At 34.1% G+C, this 17,729-nt stretch overlaps 1 long non-coding RNA gene and 1 pseudogene across 6 annotated transcripts in view; both read right to left on the bottom strand.

The window, feature by feature from the left end:
- LOC140613070 (uncharacterized) overlaps positions 1 to 17,729 on the bottom strand; it is a 658,442-nt gene that overhangs the window by 616,322 nt on the left and 24,391 nt on the right. For all 6 annotated transcript variants that reach the window (XR_012014181.1, XR_012014198.1, XR_012014191.1 and 3 more), the window contains exons 4-5: positions 15,637 to 15,757; positions 14,526 to 14,628 (exon numbers count right to left, since the gene is read on the bottom strand). This is a non-coding gene — a long non-coding RNA (uncharacterized lncRNA). The remainder of the gene's footprint in view (positions 1 to 14,525; positions 14,629 to 15,636; positions 15,758 to 17,729) is intronic.
- Positions 3,881 to 5,166, bottom strand: LOC140613063 (ATP synthase subunit d, mitochondrial pseudogene; annotated as a pseudogene).

Here is a 17,729-nt window from a genome sequence, read left to right as displayed (position 1 = left end):
TTGAGAAAATGACATATTTCTAAGCAACGGGGATCAGCATGACCATTTCATACATCACATATTATTCTTTTAAATTTTGTTTATTTGAAAGAGAGTGTGTGTAAGCAAGAGAGCAAGATCAGGGGGAGGGCAAAGGAAGAAGGAGAGAATCTCAAACAGACTAGACTCCCTGCCAAGTGCAGAGCCCAACATGGGGCTGCATCTCACCACCCTGAGATCCAATCTAAGCTAAAACCAAGAGTCAGATGCTTAAACCACTGAGACACTCAGATACCCCCGCATAATACTATTATTAAGGCATTAGTAACATTGTTTTCTCTTTTGGTGATGTATAAATGGTGCATGTTTCAATTGATCATATTTTAGATTTATAAAAAACGGTATTTGAAGTCAACAAAATTTCCAGAACTGATCAAAGACACCAATTCACATAATCAAGAAGCCAAAAATTCCCAACCAGTATAAATAAAAAGAAATCCACACTTAAAGACATCACATGAAATTATTTAAATCTAAAAGGAAAGAGCAAGACCTTTAAAGCAGTCACAGTGGGCAGGGGAAGAGGGGGGGGCGGGGAAGGTTACCTTCAAAAGAAGGTCAGATGCCAGGTTTGTGAAGTAGAAAAGTTCAATAGTGTTACAATGGCAACTCTCCCCAGATTGATTCATTCCCTATCAAAATTTAGGCAGCCTTTTAGCAGAAATTGGTAAGATAATCTTAAAATTTATATAGAATCGCCAATTATATAAAATTGCAAAATTTATATAAAATTCATAGAGAATATTACAACAATTTTGACCAAGAAAAGCAAAGCTGGACAACTTATACTTTCCAATTTCAAAATTTAATATAAAACTACTGCAGCAGTTATCAACATGATGTAGTACTGGCAAAGGAAGATAGACATGTACATCACTAGAATAGAAGTGAGAGTACAGAAATAAATGTTTATACTTATGGTCAACTGATTTTCAACAAAGGTGTAAAAGAAATTCACAGAAATAAAGGATAGCCTTTTTAATGAATGATACTAGGACTAGATATCCATATGCCAAAAGATGAAGTTAGACCTTTGTCTCATACTATATACAAAAATTAACAGAAAATAAATCAGAGCTAAATGTGAGAACTAAAACTTTTAAAGGAAAATACAGGTGATTATCTTTAAGACCCTAGATTAGGCAAATATTTCTTAAATTTAACACCAAAAAAATTTGATAAATTGGACTTCACCAAAATTCAAGTCTTTTGCACTTCAAAAGACACCATTAAGAAAACTAAAAGAGAAGCAGCAAAATGAGAGAAAATATTGCAAAATTTTATCTTATAAGGGACTTGTATACAAAACAATGAATCCTTTGTATATGAGAATACAAGCAATAAAATCTCAAAAATGGGTAAAATTTGCAAAAAAAAAAAAAAAACATTTCACCAAAGAATATATATGAATGGTTAATAAGCATATAAAAGATGTTCAATATCATTAGTTTAGGAAATGCAAATTAAAACTACAATAAGAAGCAATTTCACACCCACTAGTATGGCCATGATAATTTTTTTTTTTTTTTTTTTGTATTAGATGATAATAGGGATGCCTGGCTGGTTCAGTTAGTAGGGACACTATCTCAGGGTCTCAGGGTCATGAGTTTGAGCCCTATGCCTGGGTGTAGAGATTACTTTAAAAAAAGAAAATAGATGGGGCAGCCCAGGTGGCTCAGTGGTTTAGCACCACCTTCTTCAGCCTGGGGCATGATCCTGGAGAACCAGGATGGAGTCCCACGTTGGGTTACCAGCATGGAGCCTGCTTCTCCCTCTGCCTGTGTGTGTGTGTGTGTGTGTGTCTGTGTGTCTGTGTCTCTCATGAATAATAAATAAAATCTTAAAATAAAAAGCAAACTCATTTAAAAAAAAGAAAATAGATAACAAATGTTAGCTAGAATGTGGAGAAACAGGAGTCCTCACACTACTGGTAGGAATATAATGATGCAAACACTTTGGAAAACGGTCTAGAAGTATCTTGTAAAAGATAAAAAATAAATCTGCCAAATAACAGGGCAATTCTCCTCTTAGGGATTTACACAAAAGAAATGAAAACATATATACATAGAGATTCACACATGAATTCTTTTAGGAACATTATTCATATTCATAGTCAAAACCTGAAAAAAAAACCTACGTGTCCAACAACTGATGGAGACAAAATGTGGTATATCCATATAGTGGAATACTATTCATCAAAAGAAAGAACAAATTATTAATACATGCTTCCACATACATGAACTTCAAAAATATTATGTTAAATGAAAGAATGCCAGTACAAAAGATCACATATTCTATGACTTGATTTATATGAAATTTCCAGAAAAAGAAAATTTAGAGACAAAAACATAGATTAGTGTTATCTGGGATAAAGGAGGGAGGACAGGGATAAATAGTTAATAGACATAAGGTTTCTTATTAGGGTGACAGAAATATTCTAAAACTAATCAACTCAGCACAAAACTGCTAAACTTACTTTTAAAAATCACTGAATTACTTGAAATGGGTGGATCATCTGATATACAAAATATGCCTCAAAGCTATATATACATGCATAGATACATAAAAATCAGATCAATTACATCACAAAAACAGTGAAAACCAGAAAACAATGAAATGAGATCTTAAACATAATGACAAAAATTACTGCTAATCCTGAATTTTATACTCAGCTAATTTTATACTGCTAATCCTGAATTTTATACTCAGTATGGTTAAACTAACAAAATAAAATGGCTTTGTCAGAACAATAAAATAGAGTTTGTTATCAGCAGATAGTCTCTAAAAGAAATGAACAATAATAAACTACTAGGAGCAGGAATGTATTCCAGATATAAGATATAACATGGAAGAAACAACAGGAAATATAGTGACAAATACATATTTGAACATAAATATAAAATACATAAAATAGTAACAATAAGTCTGAGGGGTTAAAAAAATATATAAAGCACAATAACAGTGTGTCAGGAGGGGAAGAAATGGAGTTAAAGTGTTATAAAGTCTTTATATGATCCAAAAGGAGGCTAAAGGTACTGATTAACTTTAGACTAAAATCATTATGTTTATTATTATTTCCAGAGTAACCAAATGAACAGAAAAGAGTGTATAACTTCTAAATTAGAGGAAATATGAAAAAATAATTTAAATTATCAATTGTATAACTTAAGGATATCCAGAGAAACAGAACTAAAACCAACAGGATGGATGTATACATTGACTCATGAAATTATGAAGGCTGACAAGTCCCAAAAGCTGCAGTCAGTAAGCTGGAGACCCAGGAGAGAGCTGATGTTGTATTCCAATCCAAGCCCAAAGGCCTGAGAACCAGGCCTTTTCCTTGTCTGAAAAACAGCTGGCTTGAGACGCAGGAAAAGCTAAATAGTCCAGTTCTATGCAGATCTTCAAGAGATTAGATGAGGCTCACCCATAATTGGGAGGCCAATCTGCTTTACTCAGTCTGCTATTCAATGTTAATCTCATTCAGAAACACCCTCATGAACACATCCAGAATGTCTGACCAAAGAATGTTTGACCAAGTATCTGGATACCCTTTCAGCCCAGGAAAGTAGACACACAAAATTAATCACCATATCAATCCAGAGAAAGGAAGAAGGAAGAGTAAAATGAAAAACACATGTCAAATAGAAGGCATAAAGTAAGACAGCAAAGTCAACCACGTCAGCAAATATATTAAGTGTAAGTAAATTTAAATTCCGCTTGGAATCAGCTAGATGTCTAGGAGATACATGTTAATTGAATCTACTCATTCACTAACATTTATTTACTCGTTATCTATTTTTTTAGGTATATGGACACATCAATGAACAAAACAAAGCAATGAGATAATAAAATAATATTTTATATTCTTTTTGTCTATCAGGAATCTTTAAAAGACTGTAGTGATTTATAATTTAAAATATTATTATATAACACATTAATTTAAAACTAAAGGAAGAGCTTAGCAACTAAATGAACACAGGAAATAATTACATGAGGAACCACAGATGAGAAAATCACTAAAAGTGAGTATTAATAATAACCATAAGCTTATGGGCAACCAAGACAAAAAATGACATATTTTCATCATTTGGCAAAAGTTGTATACACTATGGAAGACAGAAACTTTTATTAAATAAGCCCTAAATTACAATGAAAACTAACATGGCTCCTTATATATTAAGGAATACGTAAGTATATAGGCTATCCTATCCCAAAAGATCCAGTAGTCTTGCTAAGTTTCATACAAATACAAGTTGAGTAGGGTAGGGAAAACTACAGGCTTCAGATTCAAACAGCATCTGAATAAAGTGTGAATCCTGTTCCATCACTTACTGCTTGTACAACCACAGGCAAGTCATTTAATCTATCTGAACATGGGTTTCCTCTTTTCTGAAACAGAACTATGATTGAAGGAATCAGAAGTTTCATAAAGTATCTAGCATATAAATTCTTAGTTTTGAACTTTTATCATTATTATGGCAGTCAATAAACATAAGGTCAATGTAAACGGATACAGACCAGAGTTTCTACTTCTAGATTAAAGGACATGATGTTTTACATTTTTTGTTATCATATAATTATTTTTAGTGTCCTGTGTTTATAATGCAAGGGCCAGATCTTTCTCCCCACCTCAGTTCATAAATTTTCAATTGGCTTGCCAGGCCAACAGGGATATTTCTTCTTGTCTAATGTGGTTTCTGGGAAGACTTCATTCAGGTCCTCAATGATCATCTGATCAAATGGATTTATGTTCTTCAGCTTCTCCAGCTCTTTTTCATATTCCTCAAACCTGGCCTCTGAGAGAGAGACAAAAACTCAACACAACTTTTCACATCTTCTTTTTCTTCAGCATCCACCTGAACAGTATATTTATCCTCTGGCACAGCAAACTTCAGGGCATTATACTTATTATCCAAGTCATCTACCAAGCCAGCCTTGACCACACTGGCTTTGTAGTAAACCCAGTTGATAGATAGCAGGTGGATTTTCAGGGAGAGCAGCCAACTTGGAGGTGAGTCTCACTACGGATTTCAGGGAGTTAACAATGGCCTTCTGGTTTTGAGATATGATCTCCCCCAAAGCTACCCTGTCAATGGCTTTTATGGCAAGTTTTCATCCAGCCATCTTGAGATCCTTCAATGACCCTGGTTACCCAACAGGAGTGGTGCCTTAAAAACAGTCAGTTTCACAGTACCAATGGACTGTGACAGAAAAAATTTCCAAAACTGTTCTTAGAAATCCCTATATAAAGTATCAAAGTAATATAAATTATTTAATTAAAGAGAAAGTTGACAATTTTAGACCTTGAGATACAAGGTTTATGTAATAAAAACTTATATAAGGCAAGTCAGTAAAATTTGGGTTTTAGTAAATGGTTTGTCTTTGGGTTAACAACCACTTTTTGTCCCAAGCATCAATAATAATCAGTGTATGTGGGATCCCTGGGTGGCTCAGTGGTTTAGTGCCTGCCTTCAGCCCAGGGCATGATCCTGGAGTCCAGGGATTGAGTCCCACATCAGGCTCCCTGCGTAGAGCCTGCTTCTCCCTCTGCCTGTGTTTTTGCCTCTCTCTCTCTGTGTCTCTCATGAATAAATAAATAAAATACTTTTTAAAAAATAATCAGTATATGTGAAAGTACAGTCCATTTGTGGTTTTGCATGCTGTTCTTTTCAAATAGCACTTAAAGAACACTCAATAATTCTTAATAAGCAAATGGCTATCAACTACTATCTCTGGAATTGATAGTTCTCACTTCAAGAAGTTGCCTAGTATGTTCTGTGGTAACAGTCTGACAGCCTGACCCCAGCCATTTTTGTGACTTGTGATATAAATTTTTTTTAAGGGCCAAACATGATGTTTCATTTTGTATGTCAACTTGGTTATACTTTATATAGTACCCAGTTATTTAATGAAACACTAATCCATGACTTATTATGAAAGTATTCTGTAGATACTGCTACCATCTCATATACCAACTCATATAATGAGTTGATTTTAAAGAACAGATATTATCCTCAATAATATGGGTGGGCTTCATCTCATAAGTTGAAGGCTTTAAGAGCAAAACCCAATGATCCTAGATAAGAAGATATTATGCCTCCAGCCTGCAACATTACCTCCTAGGTTTCTAGCCTGCCAGCCAGCCGTGCAGATTTTGGACTTGCCAGTCTGCACAAATGGGTGAGCCACTTTCTTAAAATAAAGCATAAATATAAATAAGCATATCTATCACCTTTAACACTCATGTTCTTTGAGTTTTTGCACAATAATAAAGATTTTTCAGAATCAACACTACATTATCATTAAATCCAACTAAAAGGAAATTCTAAAACAGAGAATTCTTTTAAAGATTATCCAGAACATTAACAGCATAGACACTGAAATCATATAGAATGTACTTATACCATATTAGTGTTCATATAACAAAAAGTAAGATATCATAATTGTGTACTCCATACCTACAAATCTGTAGTTCTACCATTTAGCATATGCCTAAGGAAGAGAAATAGCTTATCACATCCAGGTCAATGAAGGATTTAACCAAAAATACTCAATACTATCTATCTATCTATTTATTTACTTACAAAGATTTTATTCTTAAGTAATCTCTACACCCAGTGTGGGGTTCGAACTCACAATCCCCAAGATCAAGAGTTGCATGCTCTATCAACTGAGTCAGCCAGCTACCCCTCCAATTTAAAAACTCACTTTAGGGGATCCCTAGGTGGCTAGGTGGTTTAGCACCTGCCTTTGGCCCCGGGGCATGATCCTGGAGTCCCAGGATCGAGTTCCACATCAGGCTCTTTGCGTGGAGCCTGCTTCTCCCTCTGCCTGTGTCTGTTTGTCTCTCTCTCTCTCTCTCTCTCTCTCTCATGAATAAATAAATAAAATCTTTAAAAAAAAAAAAAAACCTCACTTTATATCACCAAAATACAAAAATATAATTTTTAACATAAAAACTAGAATAGATATCTCTCTCTCTCTCATGAATAAATAAAATCTTTAAAAAAAAAAAAACCTCACTTTATATCACCAAAATACAAAAATATCATTTTTAACATAAAAACTAGAATAGATACACCAATGTAATGTTGATAATGAGAAATGTAACCTGAGACATTTGGACCATGTTACAAAAGTTTTATTGTCATGTACCCTGTGCGCAGTAAGGGAGGGAGAATAAATATTAAGGGTTAAAGTATAAATTGTGGAACACAAGCTTTTGGTTAATTTTACTTATACTGAATATCCTGATCCCTTTATACACTTACCAAAAAAGACAAATACAAGAAATTCCTTCTTAAATATTTTCCTTCAGTTTTCCCATATCTCCAGATACTCCCATTCCCTCTCACAATGACTGTTCTAATACTAAATTGTTCAAAGGAAACAATTAAGGAAAGCAATCAGGTTATACATTACAAAAAGGAGATAACCTAGCAATTTCTTTTATTTAAACATAAACAAATGATCAAAATAATTCAGTCCATTTCTGTGGCCTGAAAACCTATTTTTTTGTCTCCTCCTCTCTACCCCAGTCTTCCTCTATTCCCAAATCCTGTTGCCAGGTCAGAGCAATAAAAGTCCATTTTAGCACACATTGTTTACCTCAAACCACATGAAGAAGTTCAATAATGCTGCTAGAGTCCAAATGTATACCTAGCTATGTCAAAGAAGTAAAAAGCATCGAGCCAGGCTGGAAAATGGCAGTATTTTATTATCTCAGTTTAGTTTGTGGTCATTTCACAAAATCTACTGAAGTTATAAAAGATTTAAAGTTTTTACTGTAATTAATAAACTGACCCTCTGTCTCTCCATTTCTAAGTCCTTAATTCCAATTCTACCAGGATGGTTTATATTGTTAAAAACATCTATGGAGGATTAATCTTTTGGTCATAATTTTTAAATGGATGTAATAATTGATTACATATATAATTCATTGCCTAATCAGAAATAAAATTTTAATCCCATAAAAGATGTTTAACAGCAATTTTAACTATTAAGCATATAATTAATGCTTAGAGTATTAAAAATTAAATTTCAAGGTGGCTAAAGCATAAATTCAAAAACCTTAGCCAATTTTAAAAAGAAGAAAACATTAAAATAAAAAGCTTATAATTGGGGGCACCTGGGTGGCTCAGTGGTTGAGCATCTGCCTTTGGCTCAGGCCGTGATGGGGGTGGAGGGCAATCAAGTCCTGCATCAGTCTCCCTAAGGGGAGCCTGCCTCTGCCTCTCCCTCTCCCTATGTCTCTGCCTCTCTCTGTGTGTCTCTCATGAATAAATAAAGTCTTTTTTTTAAACAGCTTATGATTGTATTTCTAAAATTATATGTAATTACACATTACTATTCCACATTTTCACATAATTTAATATAGCAGATGGATATTATTCCAAAAAAATATTTTATAAAATAATTTTAAAGACAGTGGAAGGGCAATAAAATAATTTTTGCAACTAAACAGCAATAAAACAATTTTAGTTATAAAGAAATCTTATTCATAAAAGAAAAAAGTAAGCAAAAGGCACTGGAATGCTGAAATACTAATTACTCTGCTTTCACATAGGGAAAAAGCAAGGCACTACAATTCTGTGACTGTTATATATGCAAAGCTTCCACTAACTTTGATGATTTTGCCTTCACACTTTACCAAATTACAGAATTTACAGAATTGCTTTACTGTATGTAATCTTTATTAGTAAGAGGACCTCATAACAACACTGTTAAACAACACAGTTGGGGCTCTACATTCCCATGCCTGACAATTTTCAATGAAGGAATCTCACTTTTGCTAAGGCAATGACTGAATTTTGTGCAAGATTCTCAAATTTTGAATATATCACATTAAGGAACACCCACTTTATTTTCAACTGCTTGAGTGGATGGGATTAAAGCAAATGCAGTTGTACTACAGGAATTTTCTGCCACTCAACTGCCAGTGAAGTAATGCATGAAGAATTCTTATTAAGTCAAAGAGAAGAGAATACATTTGAAAGCAGAATTTACCCCCCTTGATTAAGTTTTAGAAGGGAAAGATCAAGATTCAGGTCACTATAGACCCTTTTCCCAACTTAAAAAAAGACCCCCTCTATTAATAACCATTAAAATGCTCCACATTTTAAAGTGTGCAACATCATGGCCTCATTACAAATTAGGTATTTAGGGAAAACTGCATTTCCTTCAAAGAAAAATGTTAAAAACATTTTTTAAGTACTAAGATAAGCAACTGTTTATGTAAACTAGGCTCAAGCAACTGCCCAAGAAGCCTATAAAACTGATATCAATTGGAGTTTTATGCCTGATGGAAAATCAGTCTATAGATTTATTTTAATCTGAAAAATAATGTCATCACTGTGAATTCCACCTTAGGATACAAAAGCAGAGATTATATTCTGTTGTTAAAATGTTAGCAACTGCATTTCAGTTTTTGAAAAAGCAGTATAGTTTTCCTAAAATAAAGAGTTGATTATATCTTTTATTACTGTTACAAGAATTTGATATATCACAAAGTGTAAGAGTTACAGCATGTGCCAACTATCAACCAGAAAAAATGAACCTGATTCATAATTCACTTTGAGAATGTCTAGTTAGTCAATCAAGTGATTTGTAATCATGAAGACTGTCAGAAATGTAATGAATAATGAGCTACAGTAAAATCCTTGGATTTTTTTTTAGTATTCTTATTTCATTATGTGACTTTTATTGCCATTTTTGATCACTGTTTCTCAGCAGCACATATATTTACTTACAAGCTTTTGACTACGAAATAGGCTAAAGGATATACAAGTTGAATGACCAGGATTTAATGTCTTCCTACAAAATTAAAAGCCTTACTGTTTAGAGCTTAAGCAAAGAAAATTTCATTCCATTCAACCCCCTTGACACTTATATCATTTTATTTAAATTATTTAGTGAATATGCTATTTTCAGCATAGCAAATTTTAATTCAGTATATATTAAGTTGTTTCTATATAGCCTAAAACAAGCTCACTTAACAGAATATAGTCAATATCAGAAGCCTTAAGCTTCTTTTTATTATCTTCATCGTATATTTCTTTAGTTAAATCTAATGCAAGCTGATGGTGAAAGAACATCTGTTCTCTAATATAATCTTAATAATTATAAATAAACAAAATATGAACCAACCTAAAGTTTGCATATTACTAAAGGAGTAATATGACACATTAGTGTTTTTCAAAATGTAAAACTACTAACCTATGTTAGTTAGAATCTGTCATTCTGATAATACTGGCCATTATAACCATTTTAACCAGAATTCCATAACATAAGAATTATGGTTTTAAAGCAAATGGAACTTTAAATGTAGTAACAAGTAGGTTCATTCCTTGACAAAATTTTTCATCATTTTCAAGCAGAAGGGTCCTTTTCCAACTTTAGATTGATTATAACACCAAAGCACATGTGGATCTCCTTAAGGGAAGTAAGAGAATCCTTAAGTCAAGACCTATTATACTTATTATTAAAATATATTATTCATGAAAAAATTCACCTATTGAAATTTTGTGGACTCATTTTAATAATACATGGTTAGTTCAAGATAACAAAACTTGAGACGTACACTATACTAATTCTAGAAGCTAGTAAGATTACAGTGAGACCTCAGGAAAGATACTATTTTCAACACTGAATATTCCCTAAAAAGAGTAGCAGCACTCCACCTTGGAATGCACTTTATCACCATTATCACACCAACTGTGAGGATAATCTTTTCTTTCCTTTATAGTTGAACCATTTATTTACTCATCTATTTAACAAATGCTTACTAAGCATCTATATCTACCAGGTATTGTGCTAAAAACTGGGGATATAAACATGAATTAGACACATAGCCTTTGTACTTGCTTATTAAAAAATCTACAGTCTATCTACAGTCTAGTTAGAAAGAAACAGATATGTACATAAGTACAATAAAATATAAAGGTATATAAATACAAAATATAAGATTCTAGAATAGAAACTTGTACTAGAAAGGTTCAAAGAAGGTAAGGTTCAATGACAAAGGTCAGTAGTTAGGAAAGCCTTCAAAGAAAAAAGGCATTCCCGAATCTTGACTAAAAAGTTGGTATTCAACAGGAACAAAGAGAAAAGATCATAATGGCAAGAAAGAAAATATTAATGAAGACAAAAGTGCCCAATACCTAATTATTGTAGAGTAACTACAAGCTATTCAGGCATTTTGGGGGGAAGGGGGGGAAGATTTATTTTTTATTTGAGAGAGAGTACGGGGGAGGTGAAAAGGGAGAGAAGGAATCTCAAGCAAACTCCCCACTGAGTGCAGAGTACTGGGCTGGATCTCACAATCCTGAGATCCTAACCTGAGCCAAAATCAAGTATCAGACACTTAAACAACTAAGCCACCCAGGCACCTCCAAGGTATTCATTTTAACTGAGGAAGATATGTAAGGAGTATACATGACACTAGTTGGTAAAGAAGAGGACTGCTGGAGGTAAACTTGAAGCAATATGCAATGGCCACTAACAAAAGACTTTACACATATGCTAAAGACAACACAATCTGCATCCTAAAATCTTTCAATGGTTTCTATTTGTAAAAAAAAAAAAAAAAAAAAAAAAAAATCTATAACGTCTATAAAATTTATGCATTTGGCTTTCCTCAACAATGGTCAAACTAACATTTCACACTTTATTATACATCTGTTAGAAAATTAATGTCACCATTTTAGCCTACCTGTTTTATATGCATATGTGAATAATCCCCCAGAACAAGGATCTCAGCCTCTAGCAAATTTATATATTAAACAGCAATTCTTCCACTTGTGGCAGACGCTAAAGATACACCAGGCTTTCCAAGGAAGCATTGTCAAGATTCCTCTTAAAGTATCTATACATACATGTTGGGGCGCCTGGGTGGCTCAGTGGTTGAGCCCCTCCCTTTGGCCCATGTTGTGATCCCAGGGTCCTGGGATCGAGTCACACATCGGGCTTCCTGCGTGGAGCCTGCTTCTCCCTTTGCCTGTGTCTCTGCCTCTCTCTATGTATCTCTCATGAATAAATAAATAAATAAAATCTCTATTAAAAAAAAAGAATCCATACATGTTGGGGCACCTAGATGGCTCAGTCAGTTAAGCATGTGCCTTTGGCTGAGGTCATGAATCTCAGGGTCCTGGGATTGAGCCCTATGATGAGGGGCTTCCCACTCAGCAGGGAGTCTGCTTCTCTCTCTGCCTCTGCCCCCTGCTTGTACTCTTTATCTATTTCTCAAGTAAATAAATAAAGTCTTAAAAAGAATCTATATAGGAGATAACATGCGTACAGCAAACACACACAACATTAGGTATACACAAAATACTAACAGACTGTCAAAAGTTATGTCCACATTAGGGTACCTGGGTGGCACAGCAGAATGAGCATCCAACTCTTGGTTTCAGCTCAGATTGTGATCTCCAAGTTGTGAGATCAAGCCCCCTATGGGGCTCTACCTTTAGCACAGAGTCAGCTTGAGACTCTCTCTGCCCCTCCCCCTGCCCTGCCCCAGTGCACACACATGCTCTATCTCTAACATAAATCAAGAAATCTCCTTTTAAAAAGTTATGTCCACATAAAGTCACAAAAGCAAATGTTTCTGCCAGATACAGTTTGGTGTACCTCAGTAAGTAGTACAAAATATATGTGAACTAACCAGACTGCCTCAGAAGTGAAATAGCCCATTCTCAAGTGACATACATAAGCCTTTCATGCAGCTTAACACCAAATTATAAACAGGAGCTTTGAACAGAATCTCTGAGGTCAGATAGTTTAAAGTCTGGGTCAGTTACCAACCTTATGCAAATCATTGAACCCTGAGTCTTAGTTTCCTTGTGTATAAACCTAGGATTATTATTCCTACCCCATATAACTCTTGTAAAGATATAACGACATATAAAAAATACTCAGAATAGAGCTGAGCAAATTAATTTTAATTAATTTTACTAATGTTAATAACAATTAGAATTATAATTACTCAACAAGTAGTATTTTATCATAATAACTACAATAGAAATTATTCTAGTTAAGACAAACTCAAGTTTAAACACTAAATAACCTAATGCACTATAATGCTAAAGAAATTTCCAAAGTCTAGTCCAACTAAAAATGTTTAAGGCTTAATGTAAAAATAATACTAAGACACGTCAACTTAAAATAATGTTTTCAAGAAACAAGATTTTTAAAGACACACTGCATTATATTTAATAATTACTTATAAGGCATGGGAAGGGAAAGCCCAATCTTACTACAGAAATATTAGAGCTTTTTTGAGGAAAAGAAAATTGTACAAACTTTTTCTCCAAACACAGTGCCACATTATTCCTTTTTTTATTTCATGGCCTCATACAAACCATTTAGTATAGCTAAGGCTAGTTATAATGGAACATCATACCTATAAAGCTCTCCTCCCTACAGCTAGACCTTCCTTTTGAAGTCAGTGAGCAATAGCCCCACTAGTCTTTAACCTCGGAATGTTTTTATGCCCCAAAAGAAGAAAAATTAAAAGATAACAATAACATTTTTAAAAAAGGAGAATACCAATAAGTAGGGCTATAAAAGGAAACTGACTTCAACAACCTGACAATGAAGATGATTCAAGTAAAAACAACTTGAATAAAGAGGACCAAAGCAACATCTGGAACTGTATCAAGTCACTTATATGTAATGTTATAGAAACACACACACACTCATATATACACATATCTCATGATTAGGTAGGGCTGGGTCAAGTCACAAATTAGCACAGTAAAATGAAGTGATGATTAAGAAATATGCATTAAATGATACTGAACTGTGGATTGCTATTAGATACCCCACTACTTCTTGTAATAATACTAAACATGTACAGTGATCCACTATGTCTCCAAGACAGCAAGCCTGTGGCCAGCATTAATAAAGACTACTATTTCAAAGAACAAATAATGATTTTGAAAACAGTATCTTTATATTGGCATTGCAGTTATATGAAATTTCCTGAAATCCATAATATATTTTTAAATAAATATATAACATATGTGATTCTGCTCTAGCCAATATTCATTCAAATAAAAGTCATGAATTATAACTTGGCTAGCATGTATTATCTGGAAACAAGAATGGAGGTGAGAAAGAATACCCAAATTGGGGCACCTGGCTGGCTCACTTGGGAGAGCATGTGACTCTTGATCTCAGGGTCATGAGTTTGAGCCCCATACTGGGTACAGTGATTACTTAAAAATAAACATTTAAAAGGAAGGAAGGAGGGAGGGAGGGAATTCAAACTACTTCTAGGAGTATCATAAACACCAAATTGTTACTTCCATCCCTTTTTATTGTCAGGTTGATGATTTCTGTGTGAATCTTTACACTCAAGTAATAAAATATGATGGTTCAATATCCCATAAAACAAAGTTTAAACCAAACTTCCACTTGATAACCCTGAAAACATCAAATAACACTAGCATGATCTCTCCTGTGTGAAGATGATACTAACTCACCTTCAACAGAGATGAGCTTCAAGTTGTTTTTCTACAGTGGAGATGAAGTTGGTGATCTGGCCAATTCTCTTGCCAAAGCTCCCTGGTGGACAACAGCTTACATCTGCAAGATGAGTGTTACCAGTGGTCACAGAAAATAAAATAAAATTATTAACACCGAAATGAAATCTATGCCTTGGTCCCAAATCACTATGTTTTAATGAACTAAAAATAAGGTCAAAGAAATACATAAATGCTATAATACTTACATACAAAACTGTACATGTTTTTACTCTGATACATTCATTATATTCTATAAGGCACTGGCCTAAAAATACAAATAGAGCCTGACCTCCATCCCTAAGTAAAAATGTTCTCAGCTATCTTACCTAAAACAAAGATCGCTTCTGACATGTAAAATCAAAAGTGTATAATGAAAATGCTCAAAACATGAAAGCATGCCAACTTTACATCCCTCATCACCAGTAGCAATAACTGAGGAAATTACGGAATATTTTTGTTAATGTTAGCAACATTCTCAATAACATTAAATGCAGCATGACTACAGCCAAAATTGCTTTGACATTTCCCAGAATTCTGAAAAATACTATTTTGTATGAAGAAAAATACTTTCATTACTAGCTACAGTGTTTATTCATGCTAATATAGACAGAGGTTTATAATTAAATATTCCTGAAATAGAATTTTATGGGTTGCCAGCTGAATCTCCTACATAAGAGTTGAGAAACTGGTTAAACATTACCTGAAGACATAGTTTTTCTAAGTAGAAGTAAAGATGATGTTATGTGCTTCTTTATCAATTAAAAGAATAAAAATTAGATTAACATCTATTAAAAATCAGTAAGGAACTGTTTACAACTAGATACAATTCAAACAAAATCACAATGCTAAGTATCTATGATGAGTTAGGCACTCACTATTTGGGGGTTCTGTGAACAAGTATAAGAATAATAAGGCATAATAAACAATCTCAAAGAAATCACAATATCAGTATAATTCAAACATTCCACTTCCAGTTCTACATAATTGTCTGCAATAAGAAACCACTAAATTCTAACCTAGATCCTCTGCTAGAACAGGAAGGATGAAATAGAACAGCACAGCATCATACCAGAGCATAGTAGCTACCCCAGGGATGAGGCTCTAGGGCTCCTCTTGCAAGGCAATATAAAGAAGTTTCAAAAGAAATGTTGAGAACATCTGCTACAACCCATGATGTTGCCCACTGCCACCTGTAAACAAATAAACTTTGTTAATATAAAGGCACTACACAAATGTCTCCAGTCACAATTGCTTTAATGGGTCATTCCCCTTAACAATTCTTCACTGTGTTTCTTACCATAATTCCCAACCAACTCACCAAAATTGGAAGTCCTCCACTAGGTTGCAAACTCTTAAAGTTCCTCTTCATTTTAGTTTCCCATTTCCACAATGCCCAACTGATAACTCACAAATTGTAAATGCTTGATAAGTGTTTTATAAATTGAAATGAACTAGTCATCTTACTCCCTTATTTGTCACTCTAAAAATTATCACTTATTCTAGCTATATTCACTATTACTGGCAGGACAGTATTAGATGAAAAGATAATTTATTCAGCAGATGTTTTCCTCAAATACCTACTAGGTACCATACTAAGTGCCACAGATACTGGCATAAATAACACATGCTCCTTGCCATTAAGCAATTCATTGTAGTAAGAAAGGCAAAGATAGTGTACTGTGAAAACTATGAAACCCTGATGAAAGAAATTGAAGACGACACACACACATACAAAAAAGGAAAGACATTCTATGCTCACGGATTGGAAGAAAAAATATTGCTAAAATGTCCATATTACCCAAAGCAATCTACACATTTAATGCAATCTCTATCAAAATACCACCGGCATTTTTCACCGTGCTTGAGCAAACAATCCTAAAATTTGTATAGAACCACAAAAGACCCCAGATAGCCAAGCAATCTTGAAAAACAAAAGCAAAGCTGGAGCCATCACAATACAAGTTATATCACAAAGCTGTAGTGATCAAGACAGCATGGTACTGGCACAAAAACAGACACATAGATCAATGGAACAGAACATAGAACCCAGAAAAAGGATCCTCAATTCTATGGTCAACTAATCTTCAACAAAGCAGAAAAGAATATCCAATGGGGAAAAAGACAGTCTTTTCGACAAATAGTTGGGCAGCAACATGCAGAAGAATGAAACTAGACCACTTTCTCACACCATACACAAAAATAAATTCAAAATGGATGAAAGACCTAAATGTGAGACAGGAAACCATCAAAATCCTACAGAACACAGGCAGCAATCTCTTTAACATTGGCCTAGATACATCTCCTGAGGCAAGGGAAACAAAAGCAAAAATGAACTATTAGGACTTCATTAAGATAAAAACCTTGTGCACAGAGAAGGAAACAATCAACAGAGCTAAAAGGCAAGCTGTGGAATGGGAGAAGATATTTGCAAATGACTTATCTGATAAATAGTATCCAAAATCTGTAAAGAACTTAACAAACTCAACACCCAAAGAGCAAATGATCCATTTAAGAAATGGGTAGAAGACATGGACAGACATTTCTCCAAAGAAGCCATACAGAAGGCTAACACAGAAAAAACTGCTCAACATCACTCATCATCAAGGAAAGAGAAATCAACTACAATGAGATACCACCTCACACCATCTCAGAATGGCTAAAATGAACAACACAGGATCAAGAGACTTTGGCAAGGATGCAGAAAGGGGAACCGTCTTACACAGTTTTTGGGAATGCAAACTGGTGCAGCCATTCTGGAAAACAAGATGGAGGCTCCTTAAAAAGTTAAAAACAGAACCAACCAATGGTCCAGCAATTGCATTACTAGGTATTTACCCAAAGGATACAAAAATAGTCATTTGAAGGGACACATGTACCCCAATGTTCACAGCAGCATTACCAACAATAGCCAAATTATGGAAAGAACCCAATCATCCATTGACTGATAAATAGATAAAAAAAAAGAGTTGTGAGATATATATATACATATATGTGGTATACATATATATATATACATACATACATCATACATACATACAATGGAGTATCATTACTCAGCCATCAAACAGAATGAAATCTTACCATTTGCAACAATGTGGATTGAGCTAGAGTATATTATGCTAAGTAAAATCAGTCAGAGAAAGACAAATACCATATGATTTC

The sequence above is a fragment of the Canis lupus genome, chromosome 2 (assembly GCF_048164855.1).
Source record: "Canis lupus baileyi chromosome 2, mCanLup2.hap1, whole genome shotgun sequence".
Taxonomy (NCBI): Eukaryota; Metazoa; Chordata; class Mammalia; order Carnivora; family Canidae; genus Canis; species Canis lupus.
Note: the sequence above shows the minus strand (reverse complement) of the source record. Positions and strands in the feature narration are given on the sequence as shown.